Raw genomic sequence first — 16,414 nt, 5'->3', positions numbered from 1 at the left:
CACAGTGGACTGAGAGGATCATCCCAGCATCTGAGACAATGTCTACTGATAAGCACAGACTGGATCACAATAGCTGAGATTACAAAGGCCAGTTTAACCTAAGGAGAGTGAGGTGCTATACCAAGTACAATATATTGTCAGAAAGGTGTTTCACAAAGAGAGTAGACTTTCATGCTGTAACAGGGTACAATACCAAAAGAGCACAAAAATTAATCAAGAGTCACTAAGAAAATGGCATTTTCTGCTCAATTCCTAGCTATTCAATGTGAGTACAATGGTTTTGGGAAGAGCAGCGCTTTCACAAGTGAACATTTATTTCACCTCTCAGCTGTGAAAAGCAGTATTCTGCAAACTGATGCTTTCACTAGATGTTAGTCAATCAATTTTTTCCATAAAATTTCATTGTTTGAAAGGTCTTCAAGTATTAAATTCTACCATATATATAAAAATTAATTTGTGAGCATTAGAAACTTATCTTTCTACTTTTTGAAGTCCTCAAACTAATGACAATCAAATAAATGCCTCCTCAAAAAACTGGCCAAGATACTACTTCTGGAAGTACTTCATGCAGGGTAGCGCCAAATAGTTAGAATCTAATTCTATAGGGCCTTCTAAGGCAATGCTGTGCTTCTACATGAAAAAAACATGAATTAGTTTTAAATTCCAAAACGTTCAGTGACTAGGAGTGAACCAAATCCAAATCTGAATAGTTACAAGTAAGAAACCCACTCTAATTAGGTTTCTAAATTTTGTTCTTAAAAAAGTGAATTCTGAAAATTCAAAATGCTAACCACTCCTCACACACTGAAAAGAAAGAAAGGGCAAAGGTGCACCTGCAAGATTTGAACTTTCTGTGATTAGTTCTAGAAGGGTCTTTAGGAAATTGTAAGTGTTTATTGATGTTTTGCAAGCATATAGTTTTGTCATTCATCTGTTCCATGGCCAGTATTGATCCTCAATGTATACTTCACTAATTGTCCATTAATTCTGTGTTGTTAATAAGTAAGTAACTTTCATCCCGATCTTATTAATCATAGAGTTGTAGAATACCAGGTTGAAAGGGACCTCAAGGATCATCTGGTCCAACCTTTCTCGGGAAAACCATCATCTAGATAAGATGGCTCAACATCCTGTAAAACTACAGAAACTGAGCAGTTTCTCCCAAACATACCTGTCTAAGAACAAAAAAGTATCTCACAATTTTTCCCCATCACACCTGAAAGACTACTTAACAAAATGTGGTTTTCACTATCTTTTCCCAGGTAGGATCTCCTCCAATGTAAAAATCAGAGGGACTGACCTCTAAATATCATGGCAAATATTCTTACCTTATAGTTGTTCAGTACTGTTAGAAAGAATCATGCAAGGTAAGATCAACAGTTAAAAAATTAACATAGGCCATAAAGTTAAAAAAACCCTTCTTATCTACTAGCATTCTCTTTTAGCATATTAAGTGCCTTTCCCAGCTGACAGAAACTACTATCAAAACCAAGTCCTATTGAAGTCCTTTCAGTAGCTCTCCCAAGACAAAAAAAACCCACGCTATTGCTCAAGGAAAAGATCCTTCCATGTGAAAAGTATATGTAACTTAGACAGACAGACCTATTATTTCTATCCAATTGGATGGAATATTGACTGTAACTTTCAATGCTACCACAATTTCAGTTTAAAAAACCCTATAAATTCAGCCTGCTGGCTACCAGTTCATGGTACATGCCTTTCCTTCAAAGGAACTGCTACTAACTATATACCAGGTACAGAGATTCTTGGATGCTTTGAATTAATGTACACAAGACTGCTGAAGCACAAGGATGTTGTGGAGTATTACTGAAGACATGGTATCACAGAGCATAGAAACAGTCAAGCCAGCCCAGTCCTTCACTTGAGCCAAAGTACCACTTAGAAGAAACATCAACTAACCCGAAAATATTAAGATATCAAATAATACTTTTTGTACTCCAACTAGCCCTGTTCTCTCCATGCGGCACTGCCTGCTAGCCAAGTACACCCTCAGCTGACTCTTCAGCCCAGAACAACACATATTTCACACCACAGCACCAAGTCTTTTGTGTTTCATCCTGTATTTCAGTACTGTTGTGGAAGTATTATAAGTAAACAACATTTACTTGCTCCTACCAACAGGAAGCTTCACTTAATACTCTTTATAAAAGCCAAAAGATAGAGTTAAACTGTCAAAGACAAGCAAATCTTACCAGAACTACTAATTTCCTTTAGTTACTTGAGATAGCCTCCATGCTTAAATTGTGACTGTTAGTCTGTGAACAAAACATAATAGCAAAATAAGTTAAGGGTTGATGAATAACTCATAAAAGAAAAAAAAAAAGTATGAAGCCCAAGAAAAAAAATTCAAAAGTCAAAGCATAATGTATATTAGAAAACCACCTTTTGCTTCAAGTGTAATTCTAAAATAAACTAAATTTCTTAAGAAATTCTTCTTCAAGCCTGAACTTCTCTTCAGGATACTCATTGACTGAACTTCAAATCAGTGATATGTGTTTTTCTGTCTTAAATACCAACACCTGAATTTTGGGTAGTGGCTGGAGGAGGATTTGAGGATGATTTAAAATCCACCCCTGCTCCAGGGCCACAGGTGGGGTCTGGTGAGGATACCTCAGTGCTCCTAGCTAACTGGCACCCCTTTCTCCTCCCTCCCCCCCTTTCCCCTCCCTCCCCCCCCCCCCCCCCCGCCAATGGTGTGCAGCAGCCTCCCTGCTCCTAGGGCTCCCTGGTTTTGCCTCTGTCAGGGCCCAGCGGTGTGCATGTGGAGGTCTAACAGGGGAGCCCCTGGAGTCCATTGCTGCTGGGGCTGGCCCTACACCACTTGTCCCTGCCAAACAGCCAGAGCCCAACAACACTTCCCCTGGCTAGCCATCATGTCAGGGGAAAAGACAGCCAGTGAGACTTAAGGCAGATTTCAATCATTCTATAAAAGGGACTGCTCTAAATGGTGCATGCAGAGCTGTGATGAGTCTCTTCCAGTGTGCCCACATTGGTAAAAGAAATATCCATACAGTGCTCAAGTCTCTGATTCAGTCTGACACTGGGATCATAATTAGGACAGAATAGCAATATGAGACCAGTGATTGCTATAAGCTCTGGCGCTGCTTTGGATCCGTGGAGGTAAGGCACATGGGAAAAGGGTAGAGGGAAAAGCGTTCTAGGGCAACAATTAGCAGAGCTCGTACATAGAGCTTTAAACTAGATTCGAAGGGGGATGAGGTTGTATCTGGGTTTGCATGGGTGGGGCAGTGTTCTAGTACCAAGGAAGACCAGAAGGCCTCCCATCCCCCTAGGGTGAAGTCAGCATGCTCAGCTCGTATCAAGGATAGGAGGGTCATTAGGAGCAGTCAATATGGCTTCATGAAGGGGGGAAGTCATGTTTGACCAACCTGATAGCCTTTTATGAAGACATAACCAGGTGGACAGATGATGGGAGTTCAGTGGATGTGGTTTATCTTGATTTCAGTAAAGCCTTTGACACAGTCTCCCACAGCATCCTCGCAGCTAAACTGAGGAAGCGTGGTCTGGATGATCGGGTAGTGAGGGGGATTGTGAATTGGTTGAAGGAAAGAAGTCAGAGAGTTGTGGTCAATGGGACGGAGTCTAGTTGGAGGCCTGTATCTAGTGGAGTCCCTCAGGGGTCGGTACTGGGGCCAGTGTTATTCAATACATTCATCAATGACCTGGATGAGGGAACAGAGTGCACTGTCAGCAGGTTTGCTGACGACACAAAACCAGGAGGAGTGGCTGACACACCAGTAGGCCGTGCTGCCATTCAGTGGGACCCAGCCAGGCTGGAGAGCTGGGCAGGGAGAAATGGAATGAAATACAACAAAGGCAAGTGTAGAGTCTTGCATCTGGGAAAGAACAACCCCATGTACCAGTGTAGGCTGGGGACTGAGCTGTTGGAGAGTAGTGTAGGGGAAAGGGACCTGGGGGTCCTGGTGGACAGCAGGATGACCATGAGCCAGCAATGTGCCCTCCTGGCCAAGAAGGCCAATGGCATCCTGGGTGTCTTAGAAGGGGTGTGGTCAGTAGGTGGAGAGAGGTTCTCCTCCTCCTCTCCTCTGCCCTGGTGAGACCGCATCTGGAATAGTGTGTCCCGTTCTGGGCCCCTCAGTTCAAGAAGGACAAGGAACTGCTTGAAAGAGTCCAGCACAGAGCCACAAAGATGATGAAGGGGGTGGAACATCTCCCTTATGATGAAACGCTGAGGGAGCTGGGTCTCTTGAGCTTGGAGAAGAGGAGACTGAGGGGTGACCTCATTAATGTTTATAAATACGTAAAGGGTGAGTGTCAGGAGGATGGAGCCAGGCTCTTCTCGGAGATGTCCAATGATAGGACAAGGGGCAACGGGTGCAAGCTGGAGCAGAGGAGGTTCCACATAAACATAAGGAAAAACTTTTTCACTGTGTGTGTGACAGAGCACTGGAACAGGCTGCCCAGAGAGGTTGTGGAGTCTCCTTCTCTGGAGACGTTCAAAACCTGCCTGGACGCGTTCCTGTGTGACCTACTCTAGGTGGTCCTGCTCTGGCAGGGAGGTTGGACTAGATGATCTTTCGAGACCCCTTCCAACCCCTAACAGTCTGTGATTCTGTGGCAGGTCTACTGAGGAGGCTTCTGTGGTCTCTTCAGTCCTAGATGCCACTGTTGGAATTGTTATTAAAGGAGGCCTGATGATGATGGTTTTACTCTCTCCTACCTGAAAGACTCGTACAGTGGGAGCAAAGGCTGAATTGGCATTTCTTTTTGTCTTTGCATGTTTAGCTTTATGACAACTACTTAAGGGGTGAATGTAACCGTCTACTCAGTGTGTGGCGTCAGGTGGTAACTTTCTGCCATCGTTTCCTGGAAATTAAGACTGACACTGACTGGTGAGTAGAAGTTCAGGCTAGATTCTTGCAGGAAAAAATATAGCTTCCCTTAGCAGCTGCTTTTTGAGCCAGCCTAACCCGCACCGGAGCGGCAGATCTCAGTGCATAGCAGCTTTTCCTGAGGTAAGAAGATGCCAGGACAGTGGAGAGGCCCACCTGGAGCCTGCCTGGAGCCGGCAGCTCTTGCAGGAGACATGGGTGAGACTTGGGCATTGCCAGAGCAACGCTGCCCTCTCTGACGCCTACAAAGGGCGGCCTAGGGAGCACTAGCGACCAGGAGCGCTGCGACAAGAGCGGGCAAACAGAGCATGGTGCATCAGCTGGAGTGTGGTGCGGCAGTTTGCGTGGCAGTGTGCGCGGGAAGGGCGCTGAAGCTGCCAGTTTGAGTAGCTGAGGGTGCCTCTTGGAAAGATCTGAGAGCTCTGCTAGGGCAAGAGGTGTACTCGGTAAGTTCAGTTGGTGGTAACTGGGTGTGCCATGGCAGCCTGAGCAGTTGGTGGTGCGGGCAGCTATGGTGGCAACCCAGGCAAAATCTGTTGTCCAAAGAAATGTGGTTATCCAGACGGAGGTCCCACGCAAGCACACAGCTGTGCAGGTCACAGGCTGCAGGGAGTGCTTTGGCCTGTCACTTGTACCAGTGGGTGGCAGAGACAACACTTGTGTTCAGTGTGACCAGTCAATGATCTGCTCAGCCTGGTAGCAGAGCTGAAGGAGGAAGTGGAGAGGTTAAGGAGTATCATGGAGTGTGAGAGGGAGATAGACTGGTGGAGCCACTCCCTGAGGCAAAGGCAGCATATGGAGGCTCTACAAGATGCAGAAGATCCCCTCCCCTCTTGCAACCAGGCAGAAGGAGGGGACCAACATATGGGGGGGGGGGGAATGGAAACAGGTCCCTGCTCAGAGAAGCCTGCAAATCCCCTCTTGGCCTCCCTCACCCTCACCTTCCCAGTTCCCCTTGCAGAACAGGTATGGGGCCCTGCAGGAGGAACTGACTGATGGAGAGGTGGATAGTTCACCCAGGCCAGAAGTGCCACCAAGACAAGTTGCCCTAGAACTAGCATCAAAACTAGTTCCAAAAAGAAAACCAGACGTGTCATTGTTGTGGGTGACTCCCTCTTGAAGGGGACAGAGGGCCCAATATGCTGTCCAGACCCACTTCATAGGGAAGTCTGCTGCCTCCCTGGGGCACGGGTTAAGAACGTGTTAGGCAAGCTATCCACTCTGGTGAAGCCTTTGGATTGTTATCCACTTTTGATATTTCAGGTGGGTAGTGATGAAGTGACCACCAGAAGCCCAAAATCCATTAAGAGAGAGTTTAGGGCCTTGGGGCAACTGCTTAAGGGATCAGGAGCGCAGGTTGTGTTCTCCTCTATCCCTCCTGTGGCAGGGATGAATGAGGGAATTAACAGGAAGAGCCATCAGATTAATTCATAGCTCCAGCACTGGTGTTATCAGCAGGGCTTTGGGTTTTTTCGTCATGGGTTGATATACAGGACACCAGGCTTGCTGGCAGCAAATGGGATGCACCTGTCCCAGAGGGGGAAAAGGATTCTGGGGCAGGAGTTAGCAGGGCTCATTGACAGGGCTTTAAACTACTTTTGAAGGGGATATAACTGGGCCTGTTATTAATAAGCCCATGGGAAGCATGCCAGGGCTCGTAGGATGGTGTGCTAGCAAGGACTCTCACTCTGCCTTTTCAGTGGTGACAAAGGATAAACATAAAATGAGGAATGAAGAGGCAAGAGCTGTTGTTGATGTTTTAGAAGTCATGGAAGCACCTGAGAAGGGTCTGGTAGGAAACAGAGCCCACACCCACAAAAAGGTGTTGGGATCATTAGCTCATCTGAAGTGCATCTATACCAATGCACGGAATATGAGCAACGAACTGGGAGCTTGAAGCCATGATGCATCAGGAAAACTATGACATAGTGGCTATCACAGAAATGTGGTGGGATGCCTCACACAACTGGAGTGCCACAATCGATGGCTACAAGCTCTTCAGGAGGGATAGACAGGGAAGGAGAGGCGGTGGGGTGGCCCTGTATGTTAGGGACTGTTATGGATGCTCAGAATTTAAGTATAGTGATGATGGGTTTGAGAGTGCTTGGATCAGGATAAGGGGCAAGGCCAATAAAGCTGATATTGCTGTAGGAGTCTGCTATAGACCTCCCAATCAGAGCAGTGAGGTAGATGAAACATTCTATAAGCACGTGGGAGAAATTTCCCAAGAACCGTCACTTGCCATTGTTCTTGTAGGGGACATCAACTTCCCAGGTATCTGCTGGAAATACAACACAGCAGAGAGGGAACTATCCAGGAGTTTCCTGGAATGTGTAGAGGATCACTTCCTCACACAGATGGTAAGTGAACCAACCAGGCAAGGTGCCCTGCTGGACCTCCTGTTTGTGAACAGAGAAGGTCTTGTGGCAGATACAGCAGTTGGAGGCAGTCTAGGGAACAGTGACCATGAAATTATTAAGTTCTCTATTCTTGGAGATGTTAGGAGGGGCGGCAGCAAAACTGCCACTTTGGACTTTTGAAGGGCAAACTTCAACTTGTTTAGGAGGTTACTTGATAGAACCCCTTGGGAGTCAGTTTTGAAAGGTACAGGAGTCCAGGAAAGCTGGACACTTCTTAAGAAGAAAATCTTAAAGGCACAGGAACAGTCCATCCCCATGTGCCATAAGACGAGCCAGTGGCCTGGCCTGGCTGAATAGGGAGATTTGGCTTAAAATCAGGGAAAAAAGGAGAGTCTACAGCCTCTAGAAGAAGGGGCAGACCACTCATAATGAGTACAAGAATGTTGTTAGGTTATGCAGGGAGGCAATTAGAAGGTCCAAAGCCCAGCTAGAAGTTAATGTGGCTTTGGAGGTAAAGGACAACAAGAAAAGTTTCTATAAATACATTAATAACAAAAGAAAGACCAGGGAGAGCCTCTATCCCCTACTAGATCTAGGAGGTAATACGGTAATAAGAGACGAGGATAAGGCTGAGGTGCTTAATGCCTTCTTTGCCTCAGTCTTTAGTAATAGGAACACTTGTACCAGGGGAAGTCAGCCCCCCAAGCCAAGAGACAGGGGCCAGGAGCAAAATGTCCCCCCCACAATCCAGGAGGAGATGATCAGTGACCTGCTGCTCCACATCAATGTACATAAATCTATGGGGCCGGGTGGAATACATCCTAGAGTGCTGAGAGAACTGGCAGGAGTGCTCACCAAGCTGCTGTCCATCATTTACCAGCAGTCCTGGCTGACTGAGGAGGTCCCGGCAGATTGGAAGTCAGCCAATGTAACACCCATATATAAGAAGGACAGAAGGATGATCCAGGAAACTACAGGCCTGTCAGTTTCACTTCAGTGCCAAGGAAGCTGATGGGGCAGATCATCCTGAGTTCCATTGTGCAGCACATGCAGGACAACCAGGCGATCAGGCCCAGTCACCATGCGTTTATGAAAGGCAGGTCCTGTCTAACAAGTTCCCCCTCTCTGGCTGGTGAGGGGTTGTTGGGTGATAGAGAAACTGTTACAATTTAGCTCTGGGTACAGGCTAAATGTAGACAACAGTGGTTTTGCTCTTAACTGATTCTTGGTGAGAAATTGAGACTGGCATAGAGAGCTCTCTGTCTTGCACAGCCCTTTTGCTACCCAGGGCTGTGCTAAAGAAGTTGGGAAGAATTTGCAGAGGAACATCACATGCAATGTCTCACCTCTGTACTGATATTTCCATGCAAGACTGTGTGCAGAAGGGCTTTGGGGTAAGAAGTGCCATTGTGCAACATCACATATACTAACCTGAATCATCTCCTGATCCTATGATTATTAGACTGGAAGTTCATGCACCTATTCCCAAATAGATCGCAAGCTCTTTCATCAGTTCACTGCTGAAGGCAAAAGTAGTTGTGGGACTATTAATCTGGACTTTAAAAGTGTGTCTTACCCAAAGAAGAACTTTGAAGTCTTGTGTCCAATGCGTGAAAGAGGAGAGAGAGAGAACTAGCAGGTGGGAAGCTGTTAGCTGCCTGAAAGGAGGTTGCAGCGAGGTGGTGGTCAGTCTCTTCTTCCAAGTAGCAAGTGACAGGACGAGAGGAAACAGCCTCAAGTTGCACCAGGGGAGGTTTACATAGGATGTTAGGAAAAATTTCTTCACCGAAAGGGTTGTCAAGCACTGGAACAGGCTGCCAAGGGAAGTGGTTTAGTCTCCACCCCTGGAGGTATTTAGAAGGTGTGCAGACTGTGGTGCTTATGGACATGGTTTAGTGGTGGACTTGGCAGTGTTAGGTTTATGGTTGGACTTGATGATCTTAAAGGTCTTTTCCAGCCTACATGATTCTATGACTCTATACTCTTGGTTTTGGAAATGAGGATGTTTTTACATTAAAAGCTTGTCTGTCTTTCCCATTCTCATGGGAAGGACTTAGCTGCATTTGAAGGAAAACCTTCATTATTACAAAGTGAGTTGGTAGTTGCAAGAGAGACACTAGAGGCATCGCACCTTCAGAGGGATCTGCTGAAGCAAGAGAAACTTGAGCTTACAATGGCACTGGAAAAGGTACGGTCACCTTATTCCTAGGCAGCACTTGTGGGCGAGGGAGTTGTGATAGCGAGAACACCACAGATGCTGTTTCTGGCAGTAGAAGACAATGTAATTCTTCTTGGAAAATGGTGATCAGACCACACAGGCTTTTTGGTGTAGTTAGTCCGCACATGCTTATTGGGAACACTGAACTGGGAGTATGTCAGAGACACAAAAGGGGATCTAGAGTTGCCAAAGGTCTTGCCAGGTGTTAATCTCCAGCTGCTGCATCTTTTCAGAGTTCTTGCCTTCAGACAGTATGAATGTCACAATGTCTGAAATGTTACTTCTTCTGTCCAAGCCAAACATTCTACTTAGTATATCTTACTGTATTTTATTTCCTCTATGTTTCTGTGATTGTAGCTGGAGCAAGAAAATTACATACTGTCAGGTAAAGTGGATGAGGTGGAGAGAGCAAAGATCTCTGACCAGGAGATGCTGAACTTGTGTGAAAGAGCAAATGAAGAGCTCAGCACAGAGAAAGCCCACCTGGAGCAGCTGCTGAAGAAAGCAGAGGAGCAACAGGAGGGGCTGCATATAGAGCTGAGGATACTGGCAGAAGAGAAGTCAGAAACCCAAGAGAAACTCAATCAGGTGAGACTGAAAACCTGGTGCTTTCTGGGTGGGCTTTTGGCTGCTTGGGTCAGTGAAGCTGTATCTGTTGGATTCTGCAGTGTTTTTTGTCAAGGAGGCACTTGGTAGTGCTGTAGGACAGAAGTCTTTGTTTACTTCTTTCTGGAAATGTGTGGATGGCTTGCAGAGGTGTTCTGCAATTCTCTGAGTTGTCCTCTGCTTCTGCAGATTACTTTAATCCACCTGTCTGTCTTGGCCTCATTTTTGTTTTTTTATAAGCTGCAGAGCGATGATTTGTCTTGCCCATGAATCTGAGTGAGACTACTGCTCTCCCATGTGGTGAAAGAAGTGAACACCATAGCTCTTCACACTTTTTCTGAGGCAAAAAAAACCAACCCGGGCTGCATGTTTCTATTTATGCTCTTTGTTGTGAAGTCTGTAACTTTCGTAACTCCACTAGAGAGTGGGACAAGCAGCAAGTCAATGTCTGCTGTCTTGTACTGTTAAGAAGAGGAATGACATCTTGAAATTGTTGAAATTGTATTTTAAGACATAGATGTAGCTTTGGATTGGTAGAGCCTCTTTACGCTTTGAGGAAGAAGGTGAGAAATAGGTGATCACAGAAGACTCTTTACTCTGGACTACCTAATTTCTGTACAGTGGAAATAGAGCTTGAGAGAATCGTATCACTGGAGAAGACTAGGGAATTTGCCATCATTAAAGTGTCAGTTTCATAATGTACAATCTTGGGTATTATGGGATGACTTTGAGAGGAGAATGGTTTGTTTCTGATCGTCTGTTCTCTGTTAGACAGTCTTAGTTAGACCTAGACAGAGGTTTACAAGGCATTGGGCCTGACGGCGACAGATAGAGTTTGGCTTTCTAGAAAGGGGAAGAGTATTCTCCTATATGAGTTGGCTGGACTTATAGAGAAGTCTTTAAACTAGGTTCAAGGGGGAAAGGGGACAAAACAAGGCCCACCAGTGATGGACCTAGGGGTGGCATGCTGATGTTGGGGGTGAATTCGATAGCTCAGCTCAAGTGCACCTATACCAATGCATGCAGCATGGGCAACAAACAGGAGGAGCTGGAAGCCTTTCTGCAGCAGGATAGCTATGACTTTCACCATCACAGAAACATCATGGGATGACTGGGCTGCAATGGATGGCTTAAGCTCTTCAGAAGGGCCAGGCAAGGAAGGAGAGGCAGTGGGGTGGCTTTATATGTTAAGGAGCGTTTTGATTGTGTATAGATTAATGGTTGTGAGGACAAGGCCAAGTGCTTATGGGTAAGGATGAAGGGGAAGGCCAACGAGGGAGATATCCTGCTGGGAGTCTGGTATAGACCACCCAATCAGGAGGAAGAGGCAGATGATGCATTCTATAAGCAACTGGCAGAAGTCTCTGAATCGTTAACCCTTATCCTTGTGGGGGACTTCAACTTACTAGATGTCTGCTGGAAATACAACACAGCAGAGAGGAAACAGTCCAGGAGTTTCCTGGAGTGTGTGGAGGATAGCTTCCTGATACAGCTGGTAAGGGAGCCTACCAGGGGAGGTGCCTCACTTGACCTACTGTTTATGAACAGAGAAGGACTGGTGGGAAAAGTGGTGGTCAGAGGCCAACTTGGGCTTAGCAACCATGAAATGATAGAATTCTCTATTTTTGGTCAAGTTAGGAGGAGAGTCAGCCAAACCACAACCATGGATTTCTGGAGGGCTGACTTTGGGCTGTTTAGGACACTGGTTAAGAGGGTCTCTTGGAAGGCAGTCCTGAAGGGCAAGGGGGTCCAGGAAGGCTGGACATTCTTCAAGGAGGAAGTCTTAAGGGTGCAGGAGCAGGCTGTCCCTGTGTGCCGTAAGATGAACCAGCGGGGAATATGACCACCCTGGTTGAACAGGGCGCTTTTGCTGGAACTCAGGGAAAAAAAAGGAGGGTTTACCACTCTTGGAAGAAGGGGCAGGTGACTCAAGAAGAGTATAGGGAGCTTGTTAGGTCATGCAGAGGGAAAATTGAGAGGCAAAAGCCCAACTAGAACTTAGGCTGGCCGCTGTTGTGAAAGACAACAAAAAATGTTTCTACAAATACATTAACAACAAAAAGAGAACCAAAGAGAATCTACATCCTGTATTGGATGCAGAGGGGAACACTGTCACCAAGGATGAGGAAAAGGCTGAGGTACTTAATGCCTTCTTTGCCTCAGTTTTTAATAGTCAGACAAGCAATCTGCAAGGTAATCCGCCCCCTGACCTGCAAGACAGGGACCGAGAGCAAAATAAACCCTCTGTAATTCAGGAGGAAGCATTTAAAGACCTGCTTTGCCACTTGGACATCTACAAGTCTATGGGGCTGGATGGGATCCACCCAAGAGTACTGAGGGAGCTGTCAGAGGAGCTGGTGAAACCATTCTCCGTCATTTATCAGAAGTCCTGGTCAACAGGAGAGGTTCTGGAAGACTGGAGTCTTGCCAATGTGACGCCCATCTACAAGAAGGGCCAGAAGGAGGATCCGGGGAACTACAGGCCTGTCAGCCTGACCTCAGTGCCGGGGAAGGTTGTGGAACAGTTCATCTTGAGGGCACTCGCATGGCAGGTGCAGGACAACCAGGGACTGAGGCCCAGCCAGCATGAGTTCATGAAGGGCAGGTCCTCTTTAATCAAACAGATCTCCTTCAGTGACCAGGTGACCTGCCTAGTAGATGAAGGGAAGGCTGTGGATGTTATCTACCTGTAAAGCCTTTGACACTGTCTCCCACAGCATTCTCCTAAGAAAGCTGACAGCTCATGGCCTAGACAGCTGTACACTAAGCTGGGTTAAAAACTGTCTGGACGGCTGAGAGCCAGCAAGAGAGCCAGCCAGAGGGAGATGGAGAAAGGCAAAAGATCACACAGGCAAAAGAGCAAAGAGGAAAGAATTCAAAAAACAGGGATAGGGAGCCAGACAGGAAAAGAGGCAGAAGTAAAATGCGGGAAAGTGATGGCCCACTAGGCAGAGAGGGAAGAATTGATAAATAGGGACAGGGATCCAGACAGATTGTGATTGCAAATGGAAAAAAGTAGCAGCAAGCTGCAGGGAAGAGGAAGAATTAAAGAACAGGGACTGGGAGCCAGATAGACACATGGAGAGAAAGAAAAACAAATGAAACAGTGATGGGCTATAAGACAAAAAGGGAGGAAATAAAAAAGAGCAGCAGGGAGCCAGACAGAGAGAGATGGAGACAGACAGACAAATAGCGTAGGGCTATGGGACAAAGAATGTGGAGTTAAAACATGGGGGAGAGGGAGCCAGGCAGAGAGAGAGACCAAGGGGAAAACCCATACAGGCTAGAGGGGGCAGAGGGAGGAACCACCACCAGACAGACAGAAACTCCTCCACCAGTACAGACAGAAGAAAAGAGGGCCAGTGATCCAAGCGAATGGAAGGTAGCAAGGGCAAGAACCCAGAAGAGGCAAGGACTTCCTCCATAGCCTCAAGCTTTGGATAATCAATCAGATAGAAATCCAGAAGAACCTGTTAGCGGGGGAAGGAAGACTCTTCCCCTCATACCTGAAGTACCCCTGCAGAACCGCTTTGCTGCTCTGCAGACTAACAAAGAAAGAACAAGCACACCAGGAGAGACAGGGGGTTGAAAGGGCCAGTTGGATCTGGAAAGTAAACAATTGGCTACATGACTGGTACCACAGCCAGGGGTTCGGTTACTTAGACCATGGCACTTGCTTTGATAAACCTGGTCTGCTGGAGGCTGATGGGGTCCATGTGTCAGAGAAAGGTAAAAGCATCTTCAGCCATAGGCTTGCTAAGCTGGTGAAGAGGGCCTTAAACTAAATTTGTCGTGGAAGGGGAACCTTAATCCATCCCATTTCTACCAGCCCTGTGCCAGTACCAACAACAGACATCTGGAGCCTGAAGAGGCATCTCGGGTTGATGGCAGACTACCTGAAAGGGCAGTACAAGGGTATTCAGTCCCTAAATCAGCTTCACTGGGGGCCCAACTGAAATGCCTATATACAAATGCATGTAGCATGGGGAATAAACGAGAGGAGCTGGAGCCATGTGCACACCTGCAGGGCTATGATCTTGGCATTATGGAGACGTGGTAGGGTGGCTCCTATGACTGAAGTGTAGGGATGGAAGGATATAGGCTCTTTAGGAAAGATAAGCAGAGGAGACAAGGATGGGGTGTTGCCCTCTACGTCAATAACTAGCTTGAGTGCCTGGAGCTCTGCCTGGGGATGGATGAGGAGCCAACAGAGAGCTTATAGGTCAGGATTAAAGGGAGAGCAGGGGCAGGAGATGTTATAGTGAGGGTCTGTTACAGGCCGCCTGACCAGGAAGACCAAGCAGATGAGGCCCTGTATAGACAAACAGCAACAGCCTCAGGTTCACAAGCCCTGGTCCTCATGGGGGACTTCAACCACCCCGATATCTGTTGGAGGGACAACACAGCTGGGCACAAGCAACCCAGGAGGTTCCTGGAATACATTGATGACATTTTCCTTCTCCAGGTAGTAGATCAGCCAACGAGGAGAGGAGCTATGCTGGACCTTGTCCTCACCAACAAGGAGGCAATGGTGGACAACGTGAGGCTGAAAGGCAGCCTTGGATTCAGTGACCACGAGATGGTGGAGTTTGAGATCCTTGGGCTGCGAGGAGGCTGCACAGCAAGCACTCTAGCCTAGACTTCAGGAGAGCAAACTTTGGTCTCTTCAGAGAACTGCTTAGCAGTGTACTGTGGGATGCAGCCCTGGAGGGAAGAGGGGCCCAGGATAGCTGGTTGATATTCAAGGCTCTTTAACTCCAAGCTCAGGAGCGATGCATCCCAATGAAGAGGAAGTCAGGCAAAAATGCCAGGAGGCCTGGCTGGACATGCTCAGACAAAAGAAGGAAGCCCACAGAGGGTGGAAGCAAGGACGGGTAGCCTGGGAGGAGTACAGAGAAACTGCCCAAGCAGCCAGAGAACAGGTCAGGAAGACCAAGGCCCTGGTAGAATTAAACCTGGCCAGAAACATAGAGGTTAATAAGAAAACCTTCTACAAATATTTTGGTGATAAAAGGAAGACTAGGGATAATGTGGGCACTCTCAGAAAGAGGAGACCTAGTTACCCAGGATATGGAGAAGGCTGAGGTACTCAACAACTTTTTCACCTCAATCTTCACCAGAAAGTGTTCCGGCCACACCACCCAAGTCGAAGAGGGAACAGGCAGGGCCTGGCAGAACGAAGAACTGCCCACTGTAGGAGAAGATCAAGTTTGAGACCATCTAAGAAACCTGAAGGTGCACAAATCCATGGGACCTGATGTGATGCATCCGCAGGTCCTGAGGGAACTGGTGGATGTAATTGCTAAGCCACTATCCATCATACTCGAGAAGTTGTGGCAGTCTGGTGAAGTTCCTGCCAACTGGAAAAGGGGAAACACAACCCCCATATTTAAAAAGGGAAAAAAGGAAGACTCTGGGAATTATAGGCCAGTCAGTCTCACCTCTGTGTCCAGCAAGATCATGGAGCAGATCCTCCTGGAAAATATGTTAGGGCACATGGAAAATAAGGAGGTGATTTGTGACAGCCAACATGCCTTCACCAAGGGCCAATCCCGCCTGACAAATCTGGTGGCCTTCTATGATGGGGTTACAGCAATGGTGGATAAGGGAAAAGCAACTGACATCCTCTACCTGGACTTGTGTAAGGCTTTTGACACTGTCCCACATGACATCCTTGTCTCTAAACTGGAGAGACATGGATTTGATGGATGGACCAAGAAGTGGCTGGATGGTCACACCCAAAGAGTCTTAGTCAACGGCTCGATGTCTGAGTGGAGACCAGTGACAAGCGGTGTTCCTCAAGGATTGGTACTGGGACCAGTGCTGTTTAACATCTTTGTTGGCAACAGGGACAGTGGGATCGAGTGCATGCTCAGCAAGTTTGCCGACAACACCAAGCTGAGTGGTGGAGTGGACACGCTGGACAGAAGGGAAGCCATCCAGAGGGACCTTCACAGGCTGGAGAGGTGGGCCTGTGCAAACCTCATGAAGCTCAACAAGGCCAAGTGCAAGGTCCTGCACCTGGGTTGGGGCAATCCCAAGCACAGATACAGGCTGGGCGATGAGTGGACCGAGAGCAGCCCTGGGGAGAAGGGCTTGGGGGTGCTGGTGGATGCAAAGCTGAACATGACCCAGCAATGGGCGCTCGCAGCCCAGAAAGCCAATTGCATCCTGGGCTGCATCAAGAGAAGTGTGGCCAACAGGTTGAGCGAGGGGATTCTCTCCCTCTGCTATGCTCTGGTGAGGCCCCACCTGCAGTGCTGCATCTAGCTTTGAGGGCCCCAGCACAAGAAAGACATGGACCTGCTTGAGCAGGTCCAGAAGAGGGCCACAAA

This window comes from Leptosomus discolor, chromosome 3 (genome assembly GCF_034619465.1).
Source record: "Leptosomus discolor isolate bLepDis1 chromosome 3, bLepDis1.hap2, whole genome shotgun sequence".
Lineage (NCBI taxonomy): Eukaryota > Metazoa > Chordata > Aves > Leptosomiformes > Leptosomidae > Leptosomus > Leptosomus discolor.
The sequence above is the reverse complement of the archived record's forward strand: the minus strand, read 5'-3'. Positions refer to the sequence as shown.